A 15,063-nucleotide genomic window follows, 5' to 3' on the forward strand; every position below is an offset into this window, starting at 1 on the left:
ACGGGTGTTCGCCAGCGCGGTGTATTTTACTGTTGAGACGTGGTGCACGTGCAGGCCTCGTAGTATGCCCGCGAAGTCGCATGAAAACTAATAATAAGTAATGAGCGAGTAAGTAACATCAGACTTGTAAGTGTTGCTCGTTTGCACTTACGGTGCGAAATGAAGTGCGTTTACACTGCTTGAAGCATATCAATTCAACGAATGTCTGAAATGAATGTCGGTGAGGTGTTTAACGCTTCACATGCTGTATATTATTAATACTATTATAACGTCGTTCGCCGCTAATTGCAGGATAGGGTTTCCTATTACAACGAAGCTCCCTTTTCTGGCCTGTTCGTGATGACACATGTGGGTTTCTTTTGAGGGGTACTCCTTTTTCTGAGCCAAAAAGTAGATTTCTTTTTATATTCCTGTTGTTTTAAATATTTCTACCAAAATGTATTTAAAAAATTTCAAACATTGTTCAGGGACTCAATCACGTTAATATTTTGAGCCGATTCCACGCGACGTGGAATACCTATTGTTCGTAAGTTCGAAAAAAATTGAGCAGGACAGTTGTAAATTTAACTGAATCTTGTATATACATACACAAATAAACGTACCCAATTTCAAAAATTTATGTAAAGTACTTTGGCCTTGAAAATCCCCTTGAGATCATACGAAGTACCATCATAGGATGCTATCTAAGCTTACCTAAACCTTACTTTCTCGGAAAATAATATAAAACGAAACATAACGAGAGATTTAGGGAAAGTTGATCGAGGCATGGAAGGTAAAGGATCTTAAAACTTATTTAAATGCGGAATAGATTAGAAGAGAACGTACCGAAGGGAATTGTAGTGGTGAAATGTGTGTTATGATAAGAAGTACACGGATAGAAATGATTAGAAGCGAGTGGGCTTCGGTGGAATGGTGAGAAATGTTAAGTAGTAAATACAGATCTGGCTGAAGAAGTAAATAGCGGCGGGGGAGGGGGGGGGGGAGTCCACAGTGTTCCATAGATGTTGGAGCAGAGATGACAAACTTTTATTTGAATAATCGATGACGACGTTAAGAATTTCTTCTAATAATATGTAATTTTGTATTCGCTCCAAGACTAATAAAATTTACATTTATTTCACATTCCTTCCATTACAGAAGTACAACAGAAAAGAAAGAAAGTCTTTCGATTTAGTATTCTACTCAAAGTCGAAGCGACAATTGTCAATAAATGTGTCAATAATCGGAATGCATTGAAAAATAAAGATAGACCATGAACGAATTAGAGAAGGTTACACAATAAACAGTGTATTCCACGAACTTTGATCACCTGAACATCTTCGTTATTTGTAACAATAAGCGAAAATGTTTCGTACAAAATTTGTTAAGTTTGAATAGATAAATCATTTGGCATGAATGATTTTTCTACAGTTGGAGTCATACAAGAGATAGGATTGTAGATTTTTTTTTTTCAATGGTATGATCTATTATTTATGGTTAATGTTGATAGAATGACATATTTTAAATACAAAATAATAAGGTATATTTGATCGTTTCAAAAATTTGTGACTTTGAACACTGAAGGATATTGAATATCGATCCACAGTATAGTTATTACTTAACGAAAATGAAAAAACTGGAAACTCAATTATCTTTAAATTCCGACTAAATAGATTCGAATGATTAAAATTCGTGGGACATTCTGTGCAAAGATGATGCATTTATTGTACCGATTAACACAGAAGCAGATGGACGACGTTCCTCAAAATTTCGTCGCGTGATCTCGTATCTCGAAAGCTTGAGAACGTATCGATACTCATAAAGCTTGGTGGTAAGGGCGGGCTCCTATTGGCTGAACGAGTACGAAACGCAAATGCGCCACACATTAAGAGGCGCGCGTGCCTTAATGTACGCGTACGTGCCGCGTAAGTGGTTCCATACGAACCAGCTGTAAAGGAAAACAAGCCTCGATTTCATGACGTTACCTCGGATATACGGCGTCATTTAACCCCTCTAACCCGCGGTACTTCCTTCGACGGAGAGTCCATTAATGGGCCGTACCTAAGGCTCGAGCGACGTTAGGATTAGAAAGACGATAGACCTGGCTCTTGTCCTAATTTCCTGTCATTTGGTTTTTTTTCCTTTCGTCTCCGATCTCTTTGAGTTCACTCCGCCTCTGGTGAGCCTCGGCATTCAACGTATACGTATGGTCGATGATCGAGGATATCGAGATACGTATACCGTTGCTGGAATTAATTAGAAATACTTGTAATCTGGCAACGATGATTTTTTTTAGTCGTAGGTTGATCTTGCATGCGTGGCTCGATACTCTAGAATTTGTACACCATCACATTGTTATTCTACCATCTCCGTGTTTAACTTGCGTAGTATTTATTTTTATAATAATATTCATATATAACGGTGAACGTTAACTGTTGTAAGAATTTGGTATGAATTATATTTTCATCGATACAATGCAAGTTACGATTATTGGTATTCTGAATGTTTTTATTAAGATTGTTCCACTTATTCATGAAGTTAGAAATAGGGATTAATTTCATGTAGCATCTTGCAAAATCTTCAACAGGAAATAGGAAACGAAAAGAAGTATTGTAGGATTCATAAACTTGGCAAGATAATTGTTGATCTATAGTATTTTTTCAGAGCTGTTGGTATTATCTTTGGTATTTTACGTCAAATACAAAATCGTCAATGCTAGAAAAATAAACACATCTATTATCAGAAAATTTCTTCAAAAAATCAGAATAATATACAAGGTGAAGCAGCTAACCTGTTACAGAGCGATAATGCCCAAACTATTGTCGATAAAAAAAAAAACCCTTCGGGTAAAAGTTAGAAGATTCAAATGGCAATGTAAAAGTTATTGCCATTTTTTATTAAATGGAACGAGAGAATTTTTTCGCATTCTGATTGCTGGCCTTGAGACGAATTCATTGATCTATAATACAAGCTCATTTTTTAAGATTGAAGTCAGCAAGGATGAAGCATCTACATTCTTTTTTCTCCTTCTTGGGAAAGGATATGAAATATATGTATTTGAAGATATGCCTCTTCCCTTGATGACATCCTCTAAAAAGAAGTTATGTAATTTTTTGCCAGTATCGGTATAATTTTTATAAAAATACAGAGAAAATGCGCCACGAAAAATAATCACATGCTCGACAGAAGAGAAATACATTTCGCCACACGGCTTGTTTAATTAAACAGTGAAAAGAAATAATGGCATTTCCAAAAATAATCACGTAAGCAACATCGTTTCAATTAGCCAATGTGTACTTTTGCTCGGACAAAGACAGTTCCGAACGACGTGTTTCGCTATTTCTTTTTCTCGTACAGTCATGGTCGGGGATCGTGATATACCGTTTGCTGGAATTAATTAGAAATACATGTAACCCGGTAACGATGAGTTTTTTCTGTCGTGGGTCGATCGTGCGTGCGCGGTCGCGTCGGATAACTGCAATCGCGCGGTTCGTTAAGACGTCTGGCTGCATTCAATGATGAATAACTAGAATTTCTTTTTCCGTCGGGTATTCGGCGGCATGTAACGATTGTAAATTTTATGCGCGACCTTTGCTCGATCGCCGCGGGTTCGCATTAAAAATAAATTAAGAAGCGAGATATCGAGAATGATATCGGATACTGAGCCTTTCTATTCAGGTCCCGAGAAACGTGTAATTAGCTGTCGTAAAGAACTCGTAACCGACGAGTCCTCGATTTTAGCGTCGATATTATCGAAATTGCTGAAAGCAATTATTCGATAACCGGATACTTTTCAAATAACGTTTAAGAACACGAGTAGCTCGTATGCGTGTCCTTCATGTATTCACGACGGTGTAGCGTGCGAATATTTAATAAATCAACGTTTGCTCACAAGACCCCTCTTTTCAGGAAAATAAATATCTGGTATGATACCAAAGTTAGCAGTGCAAACGGTATAACACATACCTTATTTGATTTTGTTAAACTATACTCTATTTTATTAAATTTTATAAAATGCCGTGGAATTTGAGCTGAATCGTTTGCGCTAAGCTCTAGATTTACCGAATCGGTCAATTTAAACCATGTATGCTATATATTTTTGTCTAAAATTACTGAATTATCAACAAGGCTTTTGTTGCAATGTTTGTTACCAATTATTGAAATAGGAAAATAATTATATTTCAAATGATTTGTCTTTCCCTCTTTTAATTTCAAGGATATAGCAGTATACATTGACAGTTGGCAGTTCTTAGTAACTTCGGTTTAAGTTAACCAGTTTTAGTTAATTTTAGATAGTAACTTTACCAACGCATTCATCAAGAATCATGCGAGTGTAATGATAATATATACTTACGTATCTTTAACCTCTTGAGGGATATTTACACATATGTGCACGTTTGCTTTTAGTAATTAAAAGATATACTGTATTAAAGTCTGTCAGCATATGTCATGCTTTGGTTTGTATGTATCCAATTAAAATAAAAAAAAAAAATTAATTTAAAATTCGTCCCTCAAGTTGAATCCTAAGGGTGGAATTGCTTTGTTCTGTGCCATTAAATCGAATTTTCGTTTTTTTTGACAGAATTTCCTTATTATTTGGGATATGTCAGATTTCTTTGTGAAATAAATTGTAAAAATGACCAAATGTACTTTAAAACATACTTAAAATAATTTCAAAGTTACAAAAACTTTACATAAATTCTTTCCAATAAAAAAAATATCCCCAGAAACACTTAATAGTGGCCTCCTAATGTGGTTTCCCTCCTTAAGGTAGAAACTTCTTCATGGAGACCGAGTTCCAAGAGTATGGAGGGTGTCCGAATCATCAGTAATCAAGAAACAATTTCTTTCTCGAGGGAATGAAATAAAATTCACGCAATGTAGAACTGAAAATGGATTCGTTGGTACTTAGCGTATCTAGTGTCTTTAATCTGGAGTGGCGTCGAATTTTTGGTCGAAGACTCGTAGCCGACGTCAAATTTAGACAGCCGTAGTACATCTGTCGACTATAATATCCATTGACTCCGTCCCCGTAAATACCCCGCGCCGGTACGACGAAGAATATGCGTGTTGCTGCTCGCTAGTCTTAAAATAAGACCGGCCACCGCACCGTAATAAATTCTGCGTGCCTCTTCCTCGCGCGTATCGTGCGTGCGTGTCTCGAAGTGACAGCCAAGAAAGAGGGAAGAAGAGCGATGGTGGAAAGGAAAACGAAAAACAAGCGCGGGTGAGCGAGCGAGCCGGAGTGGAAAAGAATAAAGTGACTCACAAGGGGGGTCGAAAAGACACGAAGCCGCAAACACTGTTGCCCCGAGTGCGCACCAGAAGCACGCCGCGAGTAGCTTATAAATCCGCTCGGCAGAAGATCCTGCTATATATGTTACGATGTAATTCAAGAATTCGGCTGCTCGAGCCCACGGTGACGACACTCGCCACCGGAACACGACATTCGGAGAAAGCTGCTAGGACGCGCGCGCACTATGCTCGTCTATTCGAATAGAGATGGATAAGGGTGAAATAAATTGCATCGGAAGTTTCAGTTTTGGTTACTTTAGCGTGAGGCTGTCTTTCAAATGATTAAATGGGTTTTAAAGAACTTTGTTGTATCCCTGTTACAGCCAACGTGAGCATGAACATGGACAAAAACGTTGTTGTTTGCAGGAAATGTAAAATAAAAATGTGTTATTTGGAATATAGATGTTTTGAAAATAAGGTATCATGTCAATATTGTGGGCCTCTTCATACATAATTTAAAGAAAAGGAGTGATTCGATAATTATTGTATAGTTATTATATATATATATAATTACATTATATATTTACAAGATTTATAATTTTTCATAGTAATTCAACTATTGACGCCCTCTATGACTTGATGACATTTTTAGTGAGTTTTTACCATTGTTTGTCACAAGCCAAACACTTTTCGTGTTTAACATTTTGTACTACCTTCACTTTTTGTTGAAACTGAACAACCATTTCACCCGCAACTCTAAGAGTAGTCACACATTGAACAGGAATAACCATTCGGCATATGGTTCAATTACTTTCCGGTCAACTATAAGTATTATTATACTACATATTTACAAAGTAAGTAATTTGGATCCAAAATATTCAGACTAGAATCCATGTTACGTTTAGTTTTAAATGCGACTTTTTTGCAAATTGTTCCCCTGTCATTTACGATTATTTTCAACGACGGAAAATCTTGATATAACTCTTTGTTGTCTCGCGAAACGTTCTCCAATTGCAGCGTGCAATTATCGTCGGTGAACACACGAGGACCACCTTTGTTCCCAGCTTTCTTTCGTCACTGAGTCACTCTCTCAACCCGGTTTTTTTCCTGAATGACAAGTAAAGGAGTCGTCACATTCGAGCGTTAAGAATATCTACACAACCGTTGTTTTCTTTCTTTCTTTCTTAATTAGTTTCTTTTATTTCGTTGACTTTTTTCCGGAAAGTCATCGCGCGGAGCATCGATTTGTCTATTTCACGACTCGTTTCCTCGGTTTCTGAAAGTTCGGCTGAATCACTTTCGTGGCAACGCACTCTGCCACGTTGCGCGGCATTTTTCTTTTCAAACTTGAAATTTATTTAAAATTATAGAAAAACGCGTTCTATTATCGAATAGTACTAAAACAAACTCTATTACTTATCTTTCAAGTAAAACTTGAATGTCTCAATAAATATATAACGCACAAAAAGCTTCAGTTTAACATACGAACAAAATATTGTTCATTTTACGACCCGAGGCATAAGGAAGTTCATTAATAAAAGAACAATATTACCGTAAGCATTTTCCTTATCTTATTATACATGTCTGTCTCCTCCGAGAGTTTGCGCGCTCCAGTTTCAGAAACGCTGCTTTATTGCATAATAAAGGAAAACCAATAAAAACAATTCTTACAAAGTTTATTGATGAAGTTTTACAAGGTTTACCTACAAGTTTTCATACTGAAACAACAAAAGTTTAGTTTGAATAATAATTAAAGCCATTCACGGGCTGTCCATTGAGAGAGCGTCCGTGTGAAAAGTATTTAACATTTTATTTTCGAATTTTAAAATTCATGTAACTCCATGCTTTCTTTATACGTATCTTTCATACTTCAAGTACACTTCCTTTCTAACCTATCGTTCAGCTTTATGAATAATATAATTAATATAAACAATCAGGAAATCATTTCTTCATGAAAGTGCTAAACAAAATTTATGTAATGGAAAGTTAACTTGAAGAATTCCATTCAAAGCCACTTTGTCACCGTGTTTCCACTGCCATAATCGAACCTCTGGTACCCAGGGGTGTTCGTCTCATCTCGCGTTCGCGCCAATCAATAAATTGATCGTCAAACTGATCGTCGTTTTTCATTCCAAACCCGATTATTCATTCCCCAGCGTTACTTTACTATTACATCACGCGTTGCTACTAGACCGCTGGGGTATCTTACCAGGAAATCTTATCGAAGGTGGCCGGAATGGTGCGGGTCTACGTTAAACGTAGCCTCTCGATTAAACCGTTCGGTTCTTGCGCGATCGAGACGGATAAATCAAACTTACCAGCTGCGCGTGTACCTGTGGCTTGTAAACCAATTATAGGATTTCTTGTTCTGACATATGAACTGAATATCAAAACCGGAGCTATACGCGTACTACCGATCGTAAACGTTTGTCCGCCCATGGTGAAAATGGCCTGTTACACGCGAGGTCTTTCGCAGTTATAATAATTGAAATTGTAGAGTAGCGGAGACCTGTAGGATGAAAAGTTCATTTATAACTTTGGATAGGATGATATCGCGATATGACGCTATCGATTTGAGAAAAATAAGTGAGAAATAAAAACGCATTATGAACATTGTACAGTCACGGAAGATACGAAGGAAAGATATTTTGCGACAGAAAGAAATCTACAGAATTCACTTATTGGTATTGATAGATGAATATTTCATAAAATCGAATATCACACAATGAACGTTTAAAAATGTCCATCTTTAAATGGTAGTATTCGATCGTAATAACGATAAAAATATGCTGGTATATACGATAAAATAGCTGCTGTACCTCTGAAGTTTCTGTATAGGACTAAATAAAAATTGATGTTTCTTTATCTTTGCCGCTATCAATGCCTAGAAGCGATTTCGTGATAGTAATAAGCATTGTCAATAACGCCGAACCCGACAATCATTCGAGGCGTGCCGTATTATTCCGCCTCAGACCGTGACATCCCAAATACCGTGAATATCTCCAGGCTCGACTCGCGTGTAATCGTCGAAGAAACCAGAAATACATATTCCGAATCTCTAATCTCTCGATAATTCCCGCGCCAGGCTCCCCGAGGTTGGCCGAGTAATTGATAGTTACCGTAGGAACATACTGTTATTCCCAGCTTAATCTGCCCGACCGATCTTCGCGCATTTTAAATTCACGCCGCCGTACACGCGTATATACATATATCCATTTCGGATCGAGACGACGGCTCCGATTCGAGTGTATGGGATAAATCACTGCTACGTTCTCCGTAATGGCGCACGTAGGTGCCACAGCGTGGGGTACACCTAGCGCCGTCGTGTTTAAATACGGTACCATCGAACATGTTTCCACGCATACGCCCGCGAAGCGCACGCACTCATGCACCCGATCACCCATGCGGAGGACTCGTTTCTCTAGGCTGGCGTCAGATGGAAATTACCGATCCGATATGCAAATAGCCGCGGCGACCACTAATGCGCGGTTAACGGTAACGTTATTAACGGATCGTTACACGATGTCCGCGCGACGTAGGTGTGCGCCGAGCGTAATTATACGTGCACGCGTCCATTTCACGCTTGTCTACGGCGCGGGTGTCCGAACGCGAAACGCCCGAGGAAATCGAGGGAAATTTATGAGGAGACGTGCTCGATCAGCGGTTCGGGATAAGGTAACGCGATCGGACGTGGCTTAGAGAGTGGTTCACTTATTAACCCTTACCGGGCGTCGATGCTTTATACCTGACTTGCCGCTAGGTCCTCGCTTTACCTGATGCGTACATGAAAAATAGCGTACCAACACTACTTCGTACGAAAGGACATTATTGTTTATTTCTTGAACGGAATGAACACTTCGTGTATTAACACTAAAGCTTCCGGGTTCGAAGCATATTCGATCTATATACAATTTTATATCTTTGTAATTAGAGAGAGAAGGAGAAAACTAATTTAACGATCAAATTAATTCTGTATTACGATAATTGTCCTCAAATATTCCTGTAAAAGAATTGTTAACACTTGACCTACCGACACTTCATGTATTCCTACCGTGACTGGTAACATGACATTTTGGATACTAGTACATGCGATATTCAACGAGATTTTTATAAGTACAGTAAATACTAGTATTATTTGTATATTTTGTAAACAGAGATTTAATATTTGTCAAACACAATCGTACAAGACTTATGTATTTAATATGCGAGCGAGAAGGAAAATCTGGTCCTGGCAAAAAATCTTATTTGTTTATAAAACAGAAAGCCCTATCAGAACGAAATATCATTCGGGCTATAGATTTACTCTTCGAATTCTTAACTCTAGGATCTTCTTGTCAGTTCGATGTGCTAGAAATATGTCAAAATATTCTTATCAGTCTTTTACTGTCATCATCGAATTTATTATACTTGAAAAAAATAGGATGATTTAGAGACTCTAGTTAAGAGAATGACCCGAGCCGTTTATAATAATAAATATGAATCACCTCTCGAAGAGGAAGCGTCACCAAGATCATTTCGCCGTACGCTCTTCCAGCACGGTGATCATTTTTAAATCACGACCGACACAGCCTCCCTTTTCTCCGTTCCGAGCGATTCTTAATCCCACGTAATGACCGAATTTTATTTCCAGTTCGGAGTCTCGAATGCGCATTGCATCCTCCTGCGGGTGTCTTCATATTTTAAAATATCTTGCCTCCCACTGGCTGGCTGGTACATCTAAATATATACTTACCGCGCGCGTTGGTGCTCGTGTCAATTTGCAGGGCAACACGGAATGCAAGACGAGAACTCAACGAACGCTGGACTTTTCTCTGTACGCGCGTTACGCGCGACGTCGGATAGGTCCGCGCTGACAAAGAAAGTTCGACGATCGATACACTTTAAAAAAAAATCGGAAATTTTACACAAATAAAGCACATTACATTATATTCTCCTAAAAAACGATTATATACTTTTGCCAGTGTTAGGAAATGAGTGTAGGGATGAAGACATTGGATTTAGGCAAAAGTTATATTCACCTGCTTATCAAAAAGATGTATTTTTGTATAGAATTCAAAGTCCATTCTGCCCACTCAAATTTAAGTAAAAATACTTAAAGAAAATTAAAGAGTCGAATTTATATTTGCTCGATTTTCATTGGGAGGATATTAAAATTATATACGATACAAAGAAATTCTGATTTTTCATATTTTTGCTAATGTCCCTGAAATATAGAAGACATTAAATTGCACATAATCAAATCTCACCACGCAATGCTGCTATTAAGACACTAACATACTTTATAACTTGTTAAATTGGAGCTCCTGAAAAAAGGAGCCCACCCAAACAGCAGTGCACATTTCGTTAGACACAAAAGGGAGGATCCATAAAATTGTTGTTCTTCTAACAAGTTGCAATTGTGCTTGACGATTATTACACGTAGAAATTATTCTTCTATCATTTTTTTTACATTCATAACTTTCTTTTAAACAGGAATATTTACCCGCCATTTTGTTACATTAAAGTATCAACATAGTAATGAATCAGATTGTTTTGAAATTTGGTTGTACGTGTTGGAATGTATGACCGAAGGAAGATTATAGGTTATACGGTTTTTCTTTATACATAAATGGTGAGTTTACCTTAGAAAGGCACAGAATTCATTTCAACGCCTAATATTACCCAGCTCCGGTGAGAACTATTCGGATGACCCAATATAATATCCTCGACGTAACACGTACCTCTCTCTCTCTCCGGCTGTAATAAGCCTTCGTGTTCTCGTTTTTCGTTAATGCGGCGTCTATGCACACGGTGCACTCGCATTACGCTTAATGTCGCACGACCGGGGCAGCCAGTTGGTCGTGGTCGCACTCGCAGTCGGCGCACATGCGGCCAGCAAATTATCGTCGGTATATTATTGTGCTGCGTACGCGTATAATGCGACTTGCGTCCTCTTTCGACGTTCCCTCGTCTCCCTCTTCATCTCCCTGTTTTTCGCTCCGTCTTGTTTTTCTTCTTCTCTGTTTGCTCCCCTTCCGTCGGTCGCGACCGTGCGCGTACAGACGAGCGAAAATGACGACGGTCGCGCGTGTACCGGGACACATTATACCTCCCGTGTATTTTTATCAACGGAAGTGCGTAGTTGTACGCGCGCATTCCTGCACAGCCTGCGCCTGGAAAAGCGACGCAGAAGTGGAGAGGGCAGAGCGTGAAACGCCGGCGTGTAAGTACATTTGTATATGTACATACGTGTACGTATGATTTCTCGTTCCCGCCATTGTCGCCGACGTGTGACGATAGAAGCATAACCGATCATGGGAACTTTTTCTTCGTTTCTTTCGGCCTTCGACGGTATTCCACGGTCCTACTTCTCGTTTTAACGACTCGCCTCTCAATTGGTCCTATCAGACCGCTTCGATACAGTCAACCGTCCTGCCACGTTCTCCTGTATTCAATTATTAGATCATTTTATAGTAAAATTCTGATTATCGGGCATGTTCGGGAATTCGGTTGTGCCGGGTTATTGAACGGTATTTATAATGCAGGGAAAACGGAGATGACAATTTAAAAAAATTATCACAGTCGATATAGTATTTCAGTTTATTAAGAGAAGTAAATAGAATAGTGAACTTGCAAATAATATATAAATGGTATCAATTTTCTGCGTCTGTTTCCATTGTCTAAACATTACAATCCATAATCATGTAGCAGTGCTGATTAACATACAATTACATATTTGATCACCTGATCAGTTAATTAAAACATAATTTGAAATTAACTTCAATTTTAATTGTCGACAGCCGATTTCAACTGAAATGAACCTTCAATTCGATTTAAAATCGATTTTCAATTGAAATTAAATTCAATTGTCGTACATAAGTGCGGATCAATAGTCAATTGTCAATTGAATTAAATCTTACCTGATACTGCCATGTAGGAAACAACGCCTCGCAAACGAATGGCTGTTGTGTGAAGTATAACTCGCAATGATTGTCAAATGTCGTTTGAAAAGGATGATTACGGTCGAGCTTTACGGATTTCATTATCGGAATTTTATTATACCACGATTTTGTGTTTTACTATTAGGCAACATTCAATGCACATGGTTATCATACAATACTGTCTGTGAGAATACATGTTGTCTCACCTCTTGTGTCGATAACCGGATATCAATTTCTATGTTTTCAAATAATTGACTTTCCATTCTTGTAAAAATATCGCAAAACTGTTTTCGCTAATTTTTCATTGACGTAAGTCTCAACTTTTTCTCTTACTTCCTAATGCTAAAGTTTAACTTAAGTTCAACAATTAAATTCTCATTCCTGTCTAGTGTACGATGAGGCAAAAATGTCAAAGTCACGTTGGAGATGACATACATTCGATAAGGGTTAATATTTTAACGAGAACCTTGAAGTTGGTGATCTTTGCAAGAATAATATTTGATTCTAATTTCGAGAGATATAATTTTAAGTCATCCTGTGCCCAAATGTTTAGGCGATTCCTTTGTTTAATCATTATTTAGGAAACAGCACTCGATTCCTTTCAACTAAATATGATGTTAAAAATGCCATACTTGAAACTTGAATTTTCATCCACAGCATCTGAAATGTATTATTAATTTAAATCAAAACTTCTTCCAAACTATTTTGTTTAACCAAAAGTTTTGCTTCAATACTTGGCCACGCAAAATGAGAATCGCTACCAAAAGCAGATCGGATGTGAGATAATCAGATAATAGACGTTGAGAAATAATATCTTAACCGAAACATTTGTTATTGTACTAAATTCGGTATACAACGTTTCTACAAAGTTCAACCAGAGTAAATCAGGTCCATTAGAGCTCCTGTTTAGAAAAACAGATTGCAACAGACAATATTATTGGATACGTGAATACATTTACACCTCCAAAATATGTACAAGGGGATAAGTTATGGCAGATGCGGATAACTCGACGACTGTCTGTACCGTGTTATTCGTGGGATTACTTGTTTTCACGGATGAATACACTGTAGCATAAGTGGAAGATAATTATAGTGGCGTACACCGAAAAAATTGCCAGATGATTCAAGTTTATGCATACAAAACGTACATGTGCGTGATGACTCACGAACGACCAATCGATATACGCGTCATGTTATAGAGATAATAAAAGAGAACATCGTACTCTTCACTTTACGCTTTAAACAAGATTAATTTATCAAAATAAGCGTTAAAATTCTTGACACGTAATGCATGCAACTTGTCACGTGTTGTGCAATGTATTACAACGCACTGTATTACTGGCCGTTTCCTTAACGTCTTCAGCTGGACCAAGATAATCCTTTCCTCAGAAATTATATGCTGTATGTTCTTTCTGGATAATATGTGACACATTCGAGAGATGCAGCATTATCAATTATGGCAAGAATATACTGTCTTTCTATTCTTTTAAAGTAAAGTCTTCTTATTTTTGGATAGCAAACTAGTATGTTTGGGATCCAGCATGCTCATGACGGTATATCACGATTTGTTGGACATACCTAATAGTACTAATTAATTTAAAGAGTATTCTCTGTTTACCAGTTTCTGATCGAATTCAAGTACAGAGATTCAAGAAAAACACGTTTCAAGTTTCATAATAAATTAGCCTAACGGGTTTATTTAGATTTATATAAGACAATTTAGAAATATTTTAAATATGATTTGATATAAATAATCCGAAGACAATCAAAAATCTTGTTTTTGATCCAGAAAAAATGAGTATCCCCTTTCAGAAGGAATCATCCTCAATACACGTATACACGTATACGCGATTGTATTATCTCCACTATAACATCAACCTATTACCACAACAAAGAGAGCATTAAAAAAGAGTTTATCGCGTTCCTTTTTCGTGCCGGATGCGTATGACAGCCCTGGGCGGTACCACGATCCGAACCGCCAGAAATTTCCAGCGGTACGTCGAAATGAATCGATTCCAGGTTAACCGCGATTGTCGTCATAGTTATCTCGGTCGGATTTCCCAGTCTATTTACCATCGTTAAGGGGAAACGGTCGGCATCGGTAGCGCAGGGTCGGTTAGGCGGAGAAAGACACGGTAACCGCGTCGAGCAATGTTTGATCGATACTCGCTTCCTCGCCTCTTATCTCGCGATTTGACTGCTTAATGCGAGGAAAGCTTAAAACATGCGTCAGTAAAACATCAACTATCCAGATAAGCAGATAAGGGTCGACGGTGTGTGGATGTGTGTGTACGCGCGAACCATTTGTGTGTACACGTTGGCGCGTGTTGGGGGTGTACGGGACTCTGCGTGTGTCAAGACTCGTGTGACGGAACGGATATGTTTCGCGAAGCCATGACGGCCGCGCGTTCACTGCATAACCGGATCAGAAACCATGCAATCGTATCTACTTTTCTACTTACGCTTTAGTTGGGGTGCTTCGCCTACATGCGATCACGGTACTGCCGCGACGCGCGATTACGAACACTTCTTCTGTTTCTTTTTCTCTTTCCCCCCAGCACGGTGTTAGAGCTTTACCTGACTCGCAAGCTGTCAGGCGCCAGTTTTCACGAAAGTTTCTTACTTTCTTCATCGCGGAGTCTGATCAATTTTACTCTAGAAAGAGATTGGTATTTCTCTTCTAGAGTACTCTTACAGGGAATATTCATATGTACCCGCGGCCTATTTATAGGCTTTTTAATTCTAGTGTCTATTGGGTTGATTCATAAGTAACTTTTGTTCCTTAACTTAATTAATTAATTATGTTATCACCATTTGTTATCACTTATTCTCATTTAGTAGGCAAATTAAAAATTGCTACCAGCAAAAGATTCCCCGAAAACATGATTATTTATTACCTGTAGCGGCAATTACTTATGAACAATTATTT

General features: G+C 38.1%; 2 protein-coding genes and 1 long non-coding RNA gene across 15 annotated transcripts in view; 2 read left to right on the plus strand and 1 right to left on the minus strand.

The window, feature by feature from the left end:
* The window catches only part of LOC128894264 (uncharacterized), a 302,271-nt gene extending 300,537 nt beyond the window's left edge, over window positions 1–1,734 (plus strand). Inside the window, exon 7 of the transcript XR_008461488.1 lies at window positions 1,725–1,734. The gene's annotated coding sequence lies outside the window, so the exon portion shown is untranslated. The remainder of the gene's footprint in view (window positions 1–1,724) is intronic.
* Window positions 1–15,063, plus strand: part of LOC128894234 (protein abrupt) — a 143,500-nt gene that overhangs the window by 54,156 nt on the left and 74,281 nt on the right. The window lies entirely within an intron of this gene.
* Window positions 6,833–11,493, minus strand: LOC128894313 (uncharacterized). 4 transcript variants are annotated; one of them, XR_008461502.1, is made up of 6 exons: window positions 10,836–11,493; window positions 10,233–10,417; window positions 9,947–10,092; window positions 9,699–9,874; window positions 7,533–7,723; window positions 6,834–7,461 (listed from the first exon to the last, which is right to left on the minus strand). It is a non-coding gene; the product is annotated as an uncharacterized LOC128894313 (long non-coding RNA). The 4 variants fall into 4 exon arrangements; XR_008461501.1 differs by having other exon boundaries at window positions 6,833–7,723; XR_008461499.1 differs by lacking the exons at window positions 6,834–7,461; window positions 7,533–7,723 and adding an exon at window positions 7,941–9,561.

Source organism: Hylaeus anthracinus, unplaced genomic scaffold (genome assembly GCF_026225885.1).
Source record: "Hylaeus anthracinus isolate JK02 unplaced genomic scaffold, UHH_iyHylAnth1.0_haploid 3, whole genome shotgun sequence".
Classification (NCBI taxonomy): domain Eukaryota; kingdom Metazoa; phylum Arthropoda; class Insecta; order Hymenoptera; family Colletidae; genus Hylaeus; species Hylaeus anthracinus.